Source organism: Canis lupus, chromosome 24, assembly GCF_048164855.1.
Source record: "Canis lupus baileyi chromosome 24, mCanLup2.hap1, whole genome shotgun sequence".
NCBI classification, from domain to species: domain Eukaryota; kingdom Metazoa; phylum Chordata; class Mammalia; order Carnivora; family Canidae; genus Canis; species Canis lupus.
Genome location: NC_132861.1, coordinates 50,657,873 through 50,672,557, shown reverse-complemented (window position 1 = coordinate 50,672,557; position 14,685 = coordinate 50,657,873).

The following is a 14,685-nucleotide window of genomic DNA, read 5'->3' as shown; positions in this document are numbered from 1 at the left end:
CCCCCTCCCATTCCCAGCAGCACCCGTGCGTTTTCCCACATCCATTGCTCCCTCCCACCCTAAAACCCACCCACAGCCTCCCGTTGCCATTTGATAGCTCGGGCCACCCCCATGCTGCCCACTCATCTATGGCCCCTGAATAAAATGCCCAGTGTCCCCAGACGATAACCTCCTTGAAGTCTGGCCCAATCTTTCTGGAAGATGGCTTGGCATTAAAGGTTCCTAATCTTTGATCAGAAATACCTCCCCCAGGCATTTATTCTAAGAGAGTAATCAGTTGTTTTTTTTTAATAATAAATTTATTTTTTATTGGTGTTCAATTTGCCAACATACAGAATAACACCCAGTGCTCATCCCGTCAAGTGCCCCCCCTCAGTGCCCGTCACCCATTCACCCCCACCCCCCGCCCTCCTCCCCTTCCACCACCCCTAGTTCGTTTCCCAGAGTTAAGAGTCTTCATGTTCTGTCAGTCTCATAATCAGTTGTGTGAGAGATTTAGCTACAGTGGTGCTCATTAGGTATAATTTTTATAGCAAAAATGTCCAACAAAGCTCTCTGGCACAGGAGGTCAGAGACAGGGGCCCTCGTCCTGCCCCTGTTCCCTTCTCCTGCTGGGAACACCACTGGTATGCCTGATGGCTAGAAGCCTGAGCCCCACAGCTGCATGTCGTGAGGACCCCACCCTGGGCTTGGGGTGCTGGCAACTCAATCCCAACGCCTAGCACCATGTATGGTCAGCAGATCACCACCCAACAGGGTGAGAAAGGGCAGCTTTCCTGGTTTCGGGGCCCTCTGAGCCTGCATGTGGGGTGTCTCTTCCCAGGAGCCTTGGGCCAGGCCCCCCTTCTCCTCCCAAACCCTATCCCAGGTTGGGGACCCACCTTCCTCCTCTGCCCAGGCTGGGAGAGAAGCAAGGGTCAAAGCCAGAGGCAGCGTCCAAGCAAGCCTCCAGCCGGGGCCGGGACAGGGAAGGACAGGCAGCGAAGCGTGGGGAGCAGTCAGCGTGGCCCACGAAGCCTCCTCGCACACCCACCCTCCCTGGCCAGAGATGGCTGAGGACGGCGTCCAAGTCTGGCCGAGCTGCCGAGCTGCCACAGGAGCCCCATCAAAGCGTGTGTCCCCCCACAGGTGTCGAGGAGACCAGGCATCCCCGAGTCTCTCCTTTCAACATCCATGTAAGGCACCTGCTGTGCCCACCTCACAGGGAGGAGAGAGCCCCAGGCATCCTGGTGTCCTGGTCGCAGGGACAGTGACTCACAGCAGGAGCTGCAGACTCTCAGAGGATGACTCACCGCTCCCGGGAGAGACCAACCTTCCCGCCTGGCTCCAGGCCCCGCAGGTTCCCGAACACAGGACTCCCAGTTGTAAAACCAGTTGGGACCCTACCCCCCCCCCCCCGAACTGCTCCTCCTCAGCCCGCCTCTCTCCCTCCTTTCCCCCAGGCTCACTCTTCCTGCCAAGCAACTCGAGTAACTCGTCGAGATTGAGTCTGTCCCTGGGCTGCTGATTCCTAAGCGACCCTTGGGACTCCCATGGGTTCCTTGGCCGGACGTGCAGGGCCCTTCCCCACACGTGCTCCCCGCCCTCCCTCCTGCAGCCCCCAGGACACATCTAGAACCCGGTGTCTGCACACCCTCGGGTCCCCACATCGGCAGCCCAGGGTCCCCCGCCCCCCACCCGCCAGCCTCCGCCCACACCCCCGCCGCCTCTATCTCTTCCCACCTGGACTTAGAGCCCTGTGCCGAGCTGCGCTATCTCTGCTGGCAGATGCTTAGGTTCCTCGACAGCTGCCTCCGGCGGCGGCTGGATATTCTGAATCTCTCACAGGACTTGTTATTGAACAAATGGGTAAAGTCATTCATCGCCCAGAACTGACAGGGCCCCTCGTCCAGGCGGCAGGCGAGAGCCCACCTGGTCGCCGCCCACGGAAGCTATGGTCCAAGGCGGCGGGGTGCACGGCGGCTCCCCAGAGCCTGTGAATGGGATCTTGTCGGGGAGAGGGGTTTGCAAACGAAATTAGGGCAATGACCTCAGGCGCTCTGGACTCAGGCTAGGCCCTAAATGCAAGGACAGGTGTGTTGATAAGAGAAAGGCAGAGGACAATTTGAGGCTCCGACCCAGAGGGAGAAGCCATGTGAGGAGGCGGCACCGACTGGAGGGAGCGGCCAAGCTGGGGAAGCCAGGAGCCGTCGGGAGCTGGAAGGGACCAGCAGGACCTGCCCCTAGAGCCTCCGGGGGACACAGGCCCACAGACCCCTCTGCCCTCCGAACCATGCAAGCCTGCATTTCTGCGTCTTAAGCCACCGGGTGACGAGTGGGGAGCAGCCACAAGAACACACACCCCCACACACACCCCGTGAGGCAGCCAGAATCACGCCTCACCACCACCCGGGGCCGGGGGACAGAGCAGGGCTGGGGGCGCACAGAAGGGTGTGCAGTCCACCACAGAGAGGAAGCAGCGGAGCCCAGGGTACGGACAGACAGTGGGACGGTCCGGCAAAGGCCACTGCCCGGGCCGCGGAGGGACGGCCTCGTGGGCCCCTGACCGACCGAGCGTGTCCCGGGGTCACAGGGACGTCGTCGGGGCGCAGTGACTGCTGTGTGCGGGGAGAAGAGGAGGGAGACCCAGAGTGACCCCCTGCCACCCGCACTGGCCCAGCTGGGGCCCCGGGGACAGGAGACACCCGCCTCCTGTGGGCCGGCTGCCAGTGGCGGGGGGCACACGAGGGTGGCACCCACAGGCTGGTGAGGTCAGTCAGGAACCATGCATGGCCTCGCCGTGGGCTTGGATTCCTCACAGTGTGGCAAGCAGCTTCCCGGGGGAGGGGGTGTCCCGACAGCGGCAGCGGGCCGTGTGGGGACACCTCAGGAGCCGGGCAGCGGCGTGTCCACTGCATTCGGGTGGCCGGTCACCCAGCTCCGCATTCAAGGGGTGAAGGCACACGGTGCCACCTCTGTGTCCTTTCCGGGGTGTGGGCGGTGGGTAGCCACTGCTGCAGCTACTTGCAATGATGCAGCGTCTCCTTGATGCCTGTCATTCTGTCCCTCCACCTCTGCCTCTCACTGTCCCCCTGAACCCTGGTCTCGCTGTGCCGCCGTCTGGCTCTGCCTTGGCACCCGGTCCCTCTCCCCTGCCCATGTGCCCTCTGCGGGGGGACTTCCTGGCTCCACTCTGAGCTCCAGGCCTTGCTTCGGTGACCGGCCACTGCCTCGCAGAATCACAAACTCCGGCCTGACCCCACGAGAGCAGCAGCTCCGGCATCCGGCGCCACCATGGGTCTCCCAGCTCCCGTCCTGGAGATGGAGCCCCGCCACCAGTCGGCCAGGGTCAGGCCCCTGTGGCCCAGAGCCCCCGCGGCCCAGCCTGCAGGGACCGGGTGGCCACTGGATAATCGAGAGCTTCAGCCATGGTCTGTGGAGGGGTTGGTTCCCTCACTCGCACAGAAGGTGGGTGACTGGTCGGGGTGCCCCGCTGCTAATCAGTCTCGGCTCAAACTAGTGGAGCCACGAAGCCCCTGGCAGCCTGTTGTAGCAGACACTGTTGGTGCCCGCGGGCTCCAGAGCCACCACGCAAGGCAGTGAGAGGAAAAGGAGTACCGGGAGGTCACGGCCCTTGCATGAGTCAGGATTCGCACTCAGAGCCTGCCATGGTTTGGCTCCTGCTGCTGCCTGACATCACAGACCACCTGTCTCCACCCTTTCCCGTCCCCGTCCCCTACCCGCTCCTCTCCCCCCGGGACTATTTGCTTAATCTCTTGCACTCACCTTAGGCTCTGCTCGGGGAAGCCCACCGCATCAGTTAGGGCTCCCCAGAGACACCAAACCAGTAGGATGTGGGTGTGAGTGTACCTGTGTGTGTACATGCATTCATGTGTATGATACATGTACACACGCATATCACATACATATACACGTATGTAAAGAGATTTATTTTAAGGAATTAGCTCATGTGATTGCGAAGGCTGGCAAGTCTGAAATCCAGGCTGGCAGCCTGGAAACTCAGACAGAGTTTGTATGCTGCAGTCTTGAGGCAGGACTGCTTTTTCTCAGAACAACCTATCCTATTTTTGCTCTAAAGTACTTCAACTGATTAGATGAGGCCCACTCAGATTATGAAGGGTAACCTCGAAGTCCACTGATTTGTAGATGCCAAATACCGTCACCGCAACACCTAGACTGGTGTTTGACCAAATAACCGGGCACCGTGACCTCGCCATGGTGCTTGGGCGCAGCAAGGTCGCACCCACGTGCAGCCTCCACCGTGACAGTTTCCTCTGCGGCATCACCACGGACCTCCGAGTGCCTAGCTCAGCAACTGCAGGAGAGGCCACCTCTCGGCCCGCACGCCGTATCCACGGTAGGGAGTGCCCTGAGTGCCCTGCTGTCGGTGCCAGCCCCAGAGCTGGGTCCCCCCACCAGAACCCGGCAGTCCCCCCGAAAGAACTGGATAAAGGGGAACAGGAACAGGGCCAAGGAAGCCAACACGGCCACATAGCTCCTGTCTGCCAGGTTGCTCAAAAGCCCGTCGCTTTGGTAACTTTTTCTCAGGATTTAATTTTTCCGCTGTTTGAAGAAAAGATGGATTTCTCTTATTTTCTCAAAGGCCACAGCCAGAAAACACAAGCTATTTGACCTTCGGCTGTCTTTCCCAGGTGACCCAGTGCCCCCCTCGAGCTTTCCCCCGCAACAGCGGCCACACTGGGGTCGGGACCAAGGGTGTGCTGGCTGCTTCTGAATCCATAAAGTAACAGAAGAATGCCCCGGGTTACAATTAATAAAGATCATTGTTCCTAGACGTGAACAAAGCCGGCCTTCATTTCTCTATTTGGTGGCCCATTTGGTGAAGCACTTAAGAAGCGCCCTGGCCAACATACACATATAGTGGTTTTAATTACATCCTGTGAATTTATTTTTCCAGAGAGAAATATTTCTTGGGGAAATGTCCATAAAAGTAACTTTAGCGGCCGTGTGCTCATGTGTGTGTGTTTCCTGTAGGAAGTCTGTTGAGTTTAAGGCCCAACGTCAGCGCAACTTTTTTACAGAGGCAGGGGGACGGTGAAGGTGGATGGGGACGTCGTGGCCTGGGGTCCCAGGGGGAGCTGGGCCTGTGGCCCCGCCACTGAAGGAAGGCAGGCTGGCTGCGGGCGGGACGACTTCAATGGACATGCTGTCCAGGCAACACTCAGGAGCTTGCAGGGTTACGTCCACACAGCTCTGCGGGCTTCTCCATGTGTTCCTTAAAGACGACTCTAAGGGATCAATTTTAGAAGGAAGGAACAGGATCCCAGATGGAAGGTCTGAGATGCAAGACAGAATGATGAGCAGATATTGGTAAATATGTGAATAAATTGGAACAAAGTGTGGCTGCCTAGGCAAAAATAAAACAAATCATGAGCTTAAAAAAAAAAAAAGGAAAATTAAAAGACCAGATACTACAGCATATCAGTTGGGATTGCGCTTGTATTGTTGGAAGAAACGAAAGGCATGGATGACTCGTAGACTTTGTAAACTGTGAGGAGTCCACGGTAGCTACTACGGGAACCATTAAAATAACAGCCGTCAATAAATAAATAAATAAATAACAACCGTCGCTTGAAAGCGTAACTTTCAAACTAGACAAATCGAGGAAAATGGAAGAAAAACGGAATGTAAACTTCTCTTTTTCCAAAACAAGACAGATAGAATTTTAAAAATGAAGCTGGAGAAAAGAACGAAAAGTGGCGAAAAATAGAGCCCACGTAATAAGACAGGATAGGACATCCACACGGAATCAGTCTTCCAGGTGAAAACAGACTGCCGGGCGGAGGGTTTATGAGCATCACAGTTGAGATGTGAAAAGTCAGAGAGATTTAAAGGCAAAGGATGAAAACTTATCATCCAGGAGAAATCGCTTATCACAGCAGGTAGGAGACCTGAGGAAGCGCAGAAGCAAGTAGGAAAAGCATCTACAAAGAGTGTGACTTTGGAGAAGAGGAGCCGCAGTGTCGGTGAGGATGTGGGGAAACTGGAGCCCGGGCCCGGGCGGTGGGAACACAGAACGGCCCAGCTGCCCTTGGAAAGCAGGGCCGCGGCTCCTCGAACAATCTACCAGAGAGTCCGCACGATGCGGCGATTCCAGCTGTATGTTGTGCGCAACCAAAAGCCCGGAAAGCAGGCAGGCGAGGGCCCCGCGGGCGCAGCAGCGTTGCCCACGGGAGCCGCGGGGGGAGAGCAGCCTGGGCGCCGCCGGCCCGACAGCTGAAATGTCGAAGGAAACGTGGTGCCATCGGCGTGAAGCGGTGCGTGTTGGCCGCGAAGAGAGTGAAATCCTGGCCCGCGGAGCGACGGGCGTGAAACTGGAAGACGCTGCGGCCCGTGACACCAGCCCGCCGTGGAAGGAGGACACGTCCCGTCCGCACGCCCCGGAGCCCTGGCACCCCCGGGGACAGAGCAGGGGCTGGGGCCGGGACTCGGTGTTTCACGGGGACACAGTTTCAGTTTGGGAGGAAGAGAAAGTTCTGGAGACGGACGCGGTGCTGATGGTGGCACAGCCTGGACGTAGTTAATGCCACCGCACTGGACACTTAGGGGTAAAGTGTACATTTCACGTTACGCGTATTTTACTGCAAAACAACTAAGGGGGGATAATGACGCGTCCAATGTTGTCTGTTAAACACAATGAGGTGAAGCATCGTGTGTGTGTGGTGGGGGAGGGGGAACCTATCGGGAACTTTTATGAACTGGACTGTGTGAGCTGCTCAAAGGATTGGGACCCCCCAGGCACCCGCTCTCCCCGCAATGCGGCCAAACCGGGGTCGACAGCAGGGCGGGGAGCAGGGGGCGTATTGGTCTAGGGGCCAAAGAATAAACTACGATGGGATGAGAAATATTTGCAACCGAACCAAGATAAGGTCTCCAATGAAGCGGCGGTGAGAACGCTCAGTAACAAGGGGGAGATGCAACACATCGCATCGCTCACGGAGGACGCCACGTCCGTCCGTCTGTCCATCCGTCAGTCCGTGTGACATCGCAATATAAACTATATAATCCCAATAGTGTAAACACGTGTGCTTCAATACAACATGTGTTGTATCCACGTGAAAAAAAAATAGATGAGATTGCAAAAGACATTATTTAAGGATGAGATGACGGACGTGTCGCTTCCTAATGGATTAAGTATTAAACAAGCAGAAAGCTAGAACCACAAAGGTCTCTGGGACGGAAGCAGCAGTCACTGTGGGGCCAAAGGACCGGAAACCACCGCCCACCCACCTCCCTTTTGATCCACTCGGTGCTGCTGGCCCCCTGCCCACCGCCCCCCACAGGATCTACAAAGGTACCAGCCCTCCCGGCCTCCCCAGGTGGCACAGGTGGCGGGGCCCCATGGGGGGGTGGCTGGGACCTTCCCTGGAGTTGACGAGGCAGGGTCTGCGCCGTCTGTAAGGCCCCCACCCTCGATTCTGGAGCCCCCCTGGCGATGTGCAGGCCCCTGGGAGAGCTCAGCACCCTGGAGCCCGCTAGACTGAGGGGGGAGGCCACACCCAAAGCCCCCAAACGTGCCCATTCAAGCAAACAGAGCCCAAAGGGGCTGCAGCCCCAGGAGGCTGCGTCGTGGAGCCGCGGGGCAGGTACAGGTGCAGGTGCAGCCGCGTCAGCTCACTGTCGTGCGGGTTTCCAGCAGCAGCCCTCCCCGCCTGGCAAGCCGGCCCCACAGGAGGGAATCGCCCCCTGAGGAGCCAGGCCCGGGGGGCGAAGGCCTGGGAAGGGAGGAAGCCCCCGCTCCCAGAGGGAAAGATGTCCCGGGGCCCCTGGGGGGTCCCCAGAACAGTGAGGAGCCCCGCGTGCTCCCCAATCCCACTTAGAACCGGGAGGACCAGAACCAGAGGCCGTCCCCTCCCCCGCCCACAGAGGAGAATTACAAAGATCAGCAGTGATGTAACAGCGACGTATATTTTAAACATTGATTAAAAGGCGCGTAGCACACAGTTGAGAACTAGGAGACCGCACTCACTGTCCTAAGTGCCCCACAGCCTCGCAGAAGGCCCTGGAGCCTCACCGCGGCCCTGTGCCCACCTGTGCCCACAGCCAGCCTGGGCCGCAGTGCCCGAGTGCGGTTCTGACACCAACGCGGCCAAGATTTCCATTTACTGGACGGGGTGGGGGGGGGCTCCGAACGCTGCCAGGAGCGCCCTGGATGTGGTGGGAACACAACGGGGCCACGCGCTGTGGCCTGTGACGGGTGATGCCCGGGGTGTCACCACCCCGACCCCGGCCCAAGGTAACTCTGGGGAGAGACGAGCGGTCCCGGGGGCTCCGATGGGGGTAAAATGTGAAAGATGATCAAGCGCCGGACGGCAACGCTGACTGCCCTGCTCTTGCCACTTAGTGTCCCCGAGGGCGGTCGGAAGGGCGGCCAGGCGGGGGTGAGAGGTGCCCCAACATGCCCCAGAGCCCACCTCGCTCTTTACAAGCCTGGGGCTCCTCATGCCACCGCTGAGGCATCCGGGACCTGAGTGCGAAATGGGGGACGCACAGAAACGGGGAGCAGTTCTGCAAGGGCACGGCGGCTGGGGCCCCGCGGAGGGGCGCACACGGCCACAGCCAATGCTCTGATTTCACCGCCGTCCCCACAAGCTGAACACCTAAAATCCGTGGTCGAGGAGCTTTTATCTGAACGTCCTATTTTTAAATGCATCCCAGGGTTTGTGTTGAAAGTGCCCCGGACACACGTTGCTTCAGAGCCAGGATCCCCGCGAAGGGCAACCCCACCGGAGGGAGGTGCACCCCCGGGTCCCCGGGTCCCCGGGTCCGCTGCGCAGCGGGTCCCCACTCGGGCTGCAGCACGGCCCCAGGCGCTGTGCCTCTGTGGGCTGTTCCTGCACCAAAATCATTAAAAACCATATTACGCAAGCGTGTTGATGTAAAGAGGAATATACTAATAGTGTGTATTAAAACATCTACTTTGACCTAAACGTTTTTTTTTTTTTTCTGATTGTGAAAGAAGTTGAAGCCCCTTCACGGGTCCCTGAAGAACTTGGGGCGCCGCTGGCTCGCCCAGATTTAGGCAGGGTCTGGCGCGGGTGCATGGCTTGGAGCCGGGCAGGGGTGACCTGCAGCAGGCCGGGCCGGGTCGGGGCAGGGGTGCCTGGCTCGGGTGGGGGAGACGGAGCGATCGGGAGTTTCCAGTGGATCAGAGTGGCCCTTCTTAGCTTTGTGCTCGCTCAGGTGAGAGAACCTCCCAGGCCTCCGGCCAACAGCGGCCTCCGGAGCGGCTCCCCCGGGCCCCGCACCCCAAGGTGCCGGGGATTCACAGCTGGCAGAGGCCCGTAACTCGCTCCCGCAGCCTCGCTGTCTCAGCCGTGAAGCGGGTGGAAGGCCTGACCCCTGACCCCAGCCCTGGAGAGGCCCATGTGAGAAAGTGCGAATGAAGGGTCTTCGTAAATGATTTCCCACCACGGGGCGGGGGGCGGCGGGGTCTTTCTCGCTGCGGCCCCAGCAGAAGAGCAGAGGGGCGTCCGGGACGGGAACTGTTCCAAGGCCTGATTTCCTGGAGGGCGGCCGCAGCCAGGGCCTGGCATGTGATCGCAGGCGACAGCTTCGGCCCGAGTCGCAAGGACAATTTTGGAACATCCCCGAGGGATCGCAAACAGGCTGCTTGAAAGCGAAGCAGAAAAGCAGGCAAATGTACGTGTCCCGATCAAATCTGCCCCGAGAGGCACATCCCGTTAGGAACCGCCTGCAAGGTCCCCCCGTCTCCGAGGGCCGTGACAAAGGACCCTGACGTGGGACAGCGAGCTCCCTGGCTGGGGGGGTGGATGCTGGGGGCCAGCCAGGCTCAGCCTGCACTCGCTCCTGAAGATCATGTCTGCTGAGGCCTGAAGCTCAGGCCTTGGTACATGACGGGAGTCAGCTAGGGCAGGAAGGGGCTGCAGGGGAGACCTGGGAGGGTGGGGTGGCTTATTCCTAATATTGCGGGTAGGCAAGGCCTGGTACTAGCAGCGGGGCATCCAGGGGAAGCTTCCACAGCTTCCCTGAGAAGTGGTCAACCAGTTCCGTGTGCACACATCCTGTGACGGGGAGCTCACTACCTACGCAGACCACCCACACCATCTTTGAACCACTCTGTGTGTGTGGAGTCTCCTTCCTCATTCAGACCCAAAGTCTATCACTCCAAGTTTCTCACCCATGGGTCAGTCCCGCAGCCGCAGGGCACAGGTTCAACTCCTCCTCCACCCACCACACCTTTCATTTGAAGACGGCGGTCACGTCCCCGCCTCAGCTTTCTCCTGGGTCAGAAAAACGTTCCCGTTTTCAATTTTGAGAGGTACTTCCAAGCCGCATTTAAAAATACCAATCTATACCACCACATGGTCAACCACACCAGGTATCGAGAATCTTTTTGACTTTTGCCGGTTGAAAATTGTGTGATACGCATGTAACGGCCGATGTTTGTGCAGCGCATGCTGCGCGCTGACTACTGACCTCTGTACTTTACAATCAGTGGCGGCCTATCCCCTGACAAGAAACTATGAAGCAGGTGCCACGTGGATTAGCCCAATCAAACCCAGGCGATAGCGAGGCGAGAAGTTTCGGCCACTTGCCCACAGCCACAAGCTAGTGACGCGAGCCGTCCCCAGGCCGAGGGTAGGGTCCCCCAGTAACTCTCTGGACCTCAGACTCTGCCCCGGTATTTGTTGACAATTTTTTTTTAAAGATTTTATTTATTAATGAGAGACACAGAGAGAGAGAGAGAGAGGCAGAGACACAGGCAGAGGGAGAAGCAGGCTCCATGCAGGGAGCCCGACGTGGGACTCGATCCCGGGACCCCGGGGTCACGCCCTGAGCCAAAGGCAGATGCTCAACCGCGGAGCCCCCCAGGCTGCCCGACAGGTCTTGATCACTGGCACCTGCTACCAACATCTCTTTCTTCCGTTGTCCAGTTGGGCCCTAAGTATTTTTCCTTGTTAATTAAAAATCTCGGTCTACTGTGAATATTAGCTCTACTAGAGATGGTGCAAATACTTCTCCCAGTGTGCCCTCTGTTTCTTCCACATTTGCTTGGCTAGAAACATTTTAATTTTTATGGAGCCAAAGGTTAAATTTTTTTTTTCATCTATGGCTTTTGGAAATTATACTTTTTTTTTTTTTTTTAAAGGAAGAAGTTCTTTACCCCAAAACCTATTTGGCACTTACTATGTGCTCTCTTTCGGTGCTTCGTTCCTGCGTATTCTGTTACCTATCACGGAATAAAACTAGGATAACATAAATGCATAAGCTGTATGATAACGCAGCAATAGCTAATAAAAACACATCTACAACTGTGATCGATACAAAGAGCTCTTCAGTCACTGTCTTCCAAGTATTCTCGTAGTTTTTAAGCTCCTTAACTTCTTTTGGAACTTATTTTTGTACGTGGTACGAGGCAAGAATAGAACGTTACTGCTGCCATACGGGTGACCATATGCTGCAACATCATTTATTTGGACAACAATCTGAAATGCTTCTGCTTTGAAACACCACGTTTATCAGAAACTGAATTCCCAGATTTACGTATCTGGTCAGAAGCTGACTGACGCCGTTTCATTAGCTTATACTTCCCCACAGTCTTACCACTTTGTGGTAATTACTACAGCTCCATAGTATATTATCAGCTTAAATTTCCTCAACAAATCCATTCGGGCTTTTTTTTTAATTGCATTTAATTTACAGACTGGTTTGGGGGAGACAGGGCATCCTGCGTCCCCCAGGTCTACACCTGCCGCCTGCTGCCCAGGGCCCTCGGGCTGTGGTCTGGACAGGCCCCACCAGCGGCTCTCTTGGGGCTCCAGCCGGCGTGCCCTCCTGGGCGCCCATCCCCAGCTCCCCAGTGGGGTCACCTCTGCAAGTGCCCACAGCAGAATCGGACACAGGGACCGCGCTGTCCTCCCTGGGGTCCACCCGTGTCAGGGTATCCCTCCCCCCACCCTGGGCCGCACCCATCCCTGCCTGCACCTCACTCCTCCAGGGCTGCGGGGGACCACGGCCAGGGCCCAGGGGGACTCACACCCCAGCGGCCCCGCGTGCCTGGGGAAGCCCAGCATTTCCAACGGTGGCACTGGCTTCTCACCACCCGAGCCACAAGGGCTCTGTTCACTTGTAAAAGCAAATCGAAGCTTCCCGAAGTGCCAGGCCCCGCCGGCTCCCACGGGCCCCATGCCTGGCTTTGAAATCACGAACCTCTGGCAGGCGCCTCTTTTCAGCACCCCCGCCTAGGAGGCCGGAGCCCCGACTTCGTGGGCACGCGGCCACGGCACAGCCCGGCTCTCCCGTTCCCTGCCCCGGCTGTCCGCCGGCGGGAGGGCTGCGCAGGGCCCCCCGGAGGACCTCAGCTCAGGCCGCTGTTCGGTTCTCCCCCAGGCGATGCTGGGAGCGAGCTATCCCGACACAGGAGGAGGAACGCTCCCGACTGAACCGTGTCTGCCGCACATTTCAGGAAGCCGCTTCTCTCCGCGGGTGGACAATCAGCTGGGAGGCCCTCTGCCCGGATGGGGACGAGGCCAACCTGCTGGGAGCGCAGCACGGACCCCGCGAGGCCTCCTGAGCCCGAGGGGCCCACGGACAACAGGCTGAGAGGCTCAGGACGGGGTGTCCCGACCCCTAGATCCCCTCCCAGGACTCCTCCCTGGGCACCGGGGCCTCCTCCCCACCAAGACTTTGCCGTCACCTGGGGGGTTTCTTAAGGGAGGGAAAACCACTGTGTCACCAGGTGGGAGCAGCTCATCGGGGCAGAAGGCACCCTGGTGGGGTGCCCGCCCCTCAGGCCTCCCCAGACTCCTCCTCTGCCCACGGAGGGGAGGGCAGGGGCCGCCGGCTGTGTGCATCCCCGGCCCCTACTCCCCCAGGGTGGAGGACGCAGCCCCGTCGACAACCCCAGGTGGCCCGTTCTAGGGAGGCAGGCCTGCCCGCCGGGGTCAGGCCTCAGCCGCTGCCTGATTCCCCTGAAGCCCACGCCCACCGCCTGCTACTGTTGATAAGAAACTTCGTGCTTTAGAAAAATGAGGCATGACCCAGGAACACGGATGGTACCGAAGCCAAGGATGCGAAGCCACCCACGTGTCAGGTCCCAGTTCTGAGTTCCAAACCTGACAAGGGCCTTCCCATCCACGGGCTGGATTCAGACCCGGGCAGTGACCTCGGGAGAGGCAGAGGGGGCCCTCCGGTCTCCACGCAGGGCCCGCGGCACGGCTGGGGCGGGGGAGGGCTCCGGGGGGATGGAGGGGGGCTGCCAGCAGGTGTTCTCCATCCCCTCTCAGGGCACTGGAGGTGGGCCGGGTCAGCCTGCAGGGAGCTCGGACCAGGCGACGCCCCAAGGACGGGGACCCACAGAAGACCGCGGTTAGTCTGACATCACAGGGGGCCCCGTCCCTCACCGCCAGACCTCACACACCGGGCAACAGGAAACAGGAATAAGGATCATGTAGCAGAACCCATCGACCAAAGTAACCCGTCCTCATCCTGCAGGATCGAGCCTATGGCTGTAAGAATATTTCAGTATCAGGTAACGCAGCACATCACATCAGCGAGGCCAGCCGAGCACAAGATGCCATCGCCGCGACGAGAACAACTCGGCACCCGTTCCTGTTGAAAGTTCTGAGAGCCAGGAAGAGCAGGTTGGAACGTGATGGAACCATCCCGGAGCAGCTCTGGGCGCATCGGAGGCACCAGCCCCCGCATCAGGACCACTAAGCGTCCGGCGGGAGGAGGCTCTTGGCGGCGAACTGACAAACTGGCAAAGAACAGTTGGGACTCAAACACAAGAGCTTCTGGAAATCCGAAGAAAAGGGCCAAGACAAATGACCTGAAGTCAGTACACGGAGCAGAAATGGCCCTTAACCACGCGGAGATGCTCCCCTGTGCTGCAAACACCTGCAAGTGCAGCCTCGCCGAGACCTTCCTCCTTGCCCATCAGAGCAGCGGGGGCCTCGGCGCGGCGTGGCGGCCGGAGAGGCCACGGGCCCACGGGCGCGCCCACACGCCTACCGTAGGGCAGCACATGCGGCCCCACACCCGCCGCTCACCTCCCAGGGAGCCCACGGCCTCGCTTCCTGCGTGCGTGGCCCGGGGACACCACGGGGGCCCAGGGGCAGTCACTGCGGCGCTGACCTGAATGGCAGGAGCCCAGAAGCCACCCACACACATCCAGCAGCGACAGGGAGCGGGGCCGGGTGAGCCCCCGGGGATATTCCCGGAGACACGCAGTGAGGGTGATCTCCGGGGACCGGCAGGGCGAGGGCTCCCCACACGGGGGACGCAGCACAGCGCACGGTGCAGACCAGTGCACACCGCGTGCCGCCTCCCGTGACCCTGTGTCTTGTGCAGAATATAAATGGACTCACATACGCTTGCATTTCCCTAAAGAAACAGAGAAATAAATGGGAAGCTAATAAAAACTGCTGCCCATAGGGGCAAGGACGGGAGGGGGGGAGCCCTCCGTGTGGACTCTTTCTTGCCACTTATATTACTGATCCACGTTAATATGTTACCTATTCAAAAAAAGAGACCACTTTACATAAAAAATAAAGATAGGGCCATGTTTCTAAAACTACAGTTATGCCACACACAAGGACACAAAAAAATGGAACAATTAATGATACATAACAGAAAGAGTAACTTTCCTTTTTTTTTTTAACTTTCCTTTTTTAAAAAAAATATTTTATTTGAGAGTGA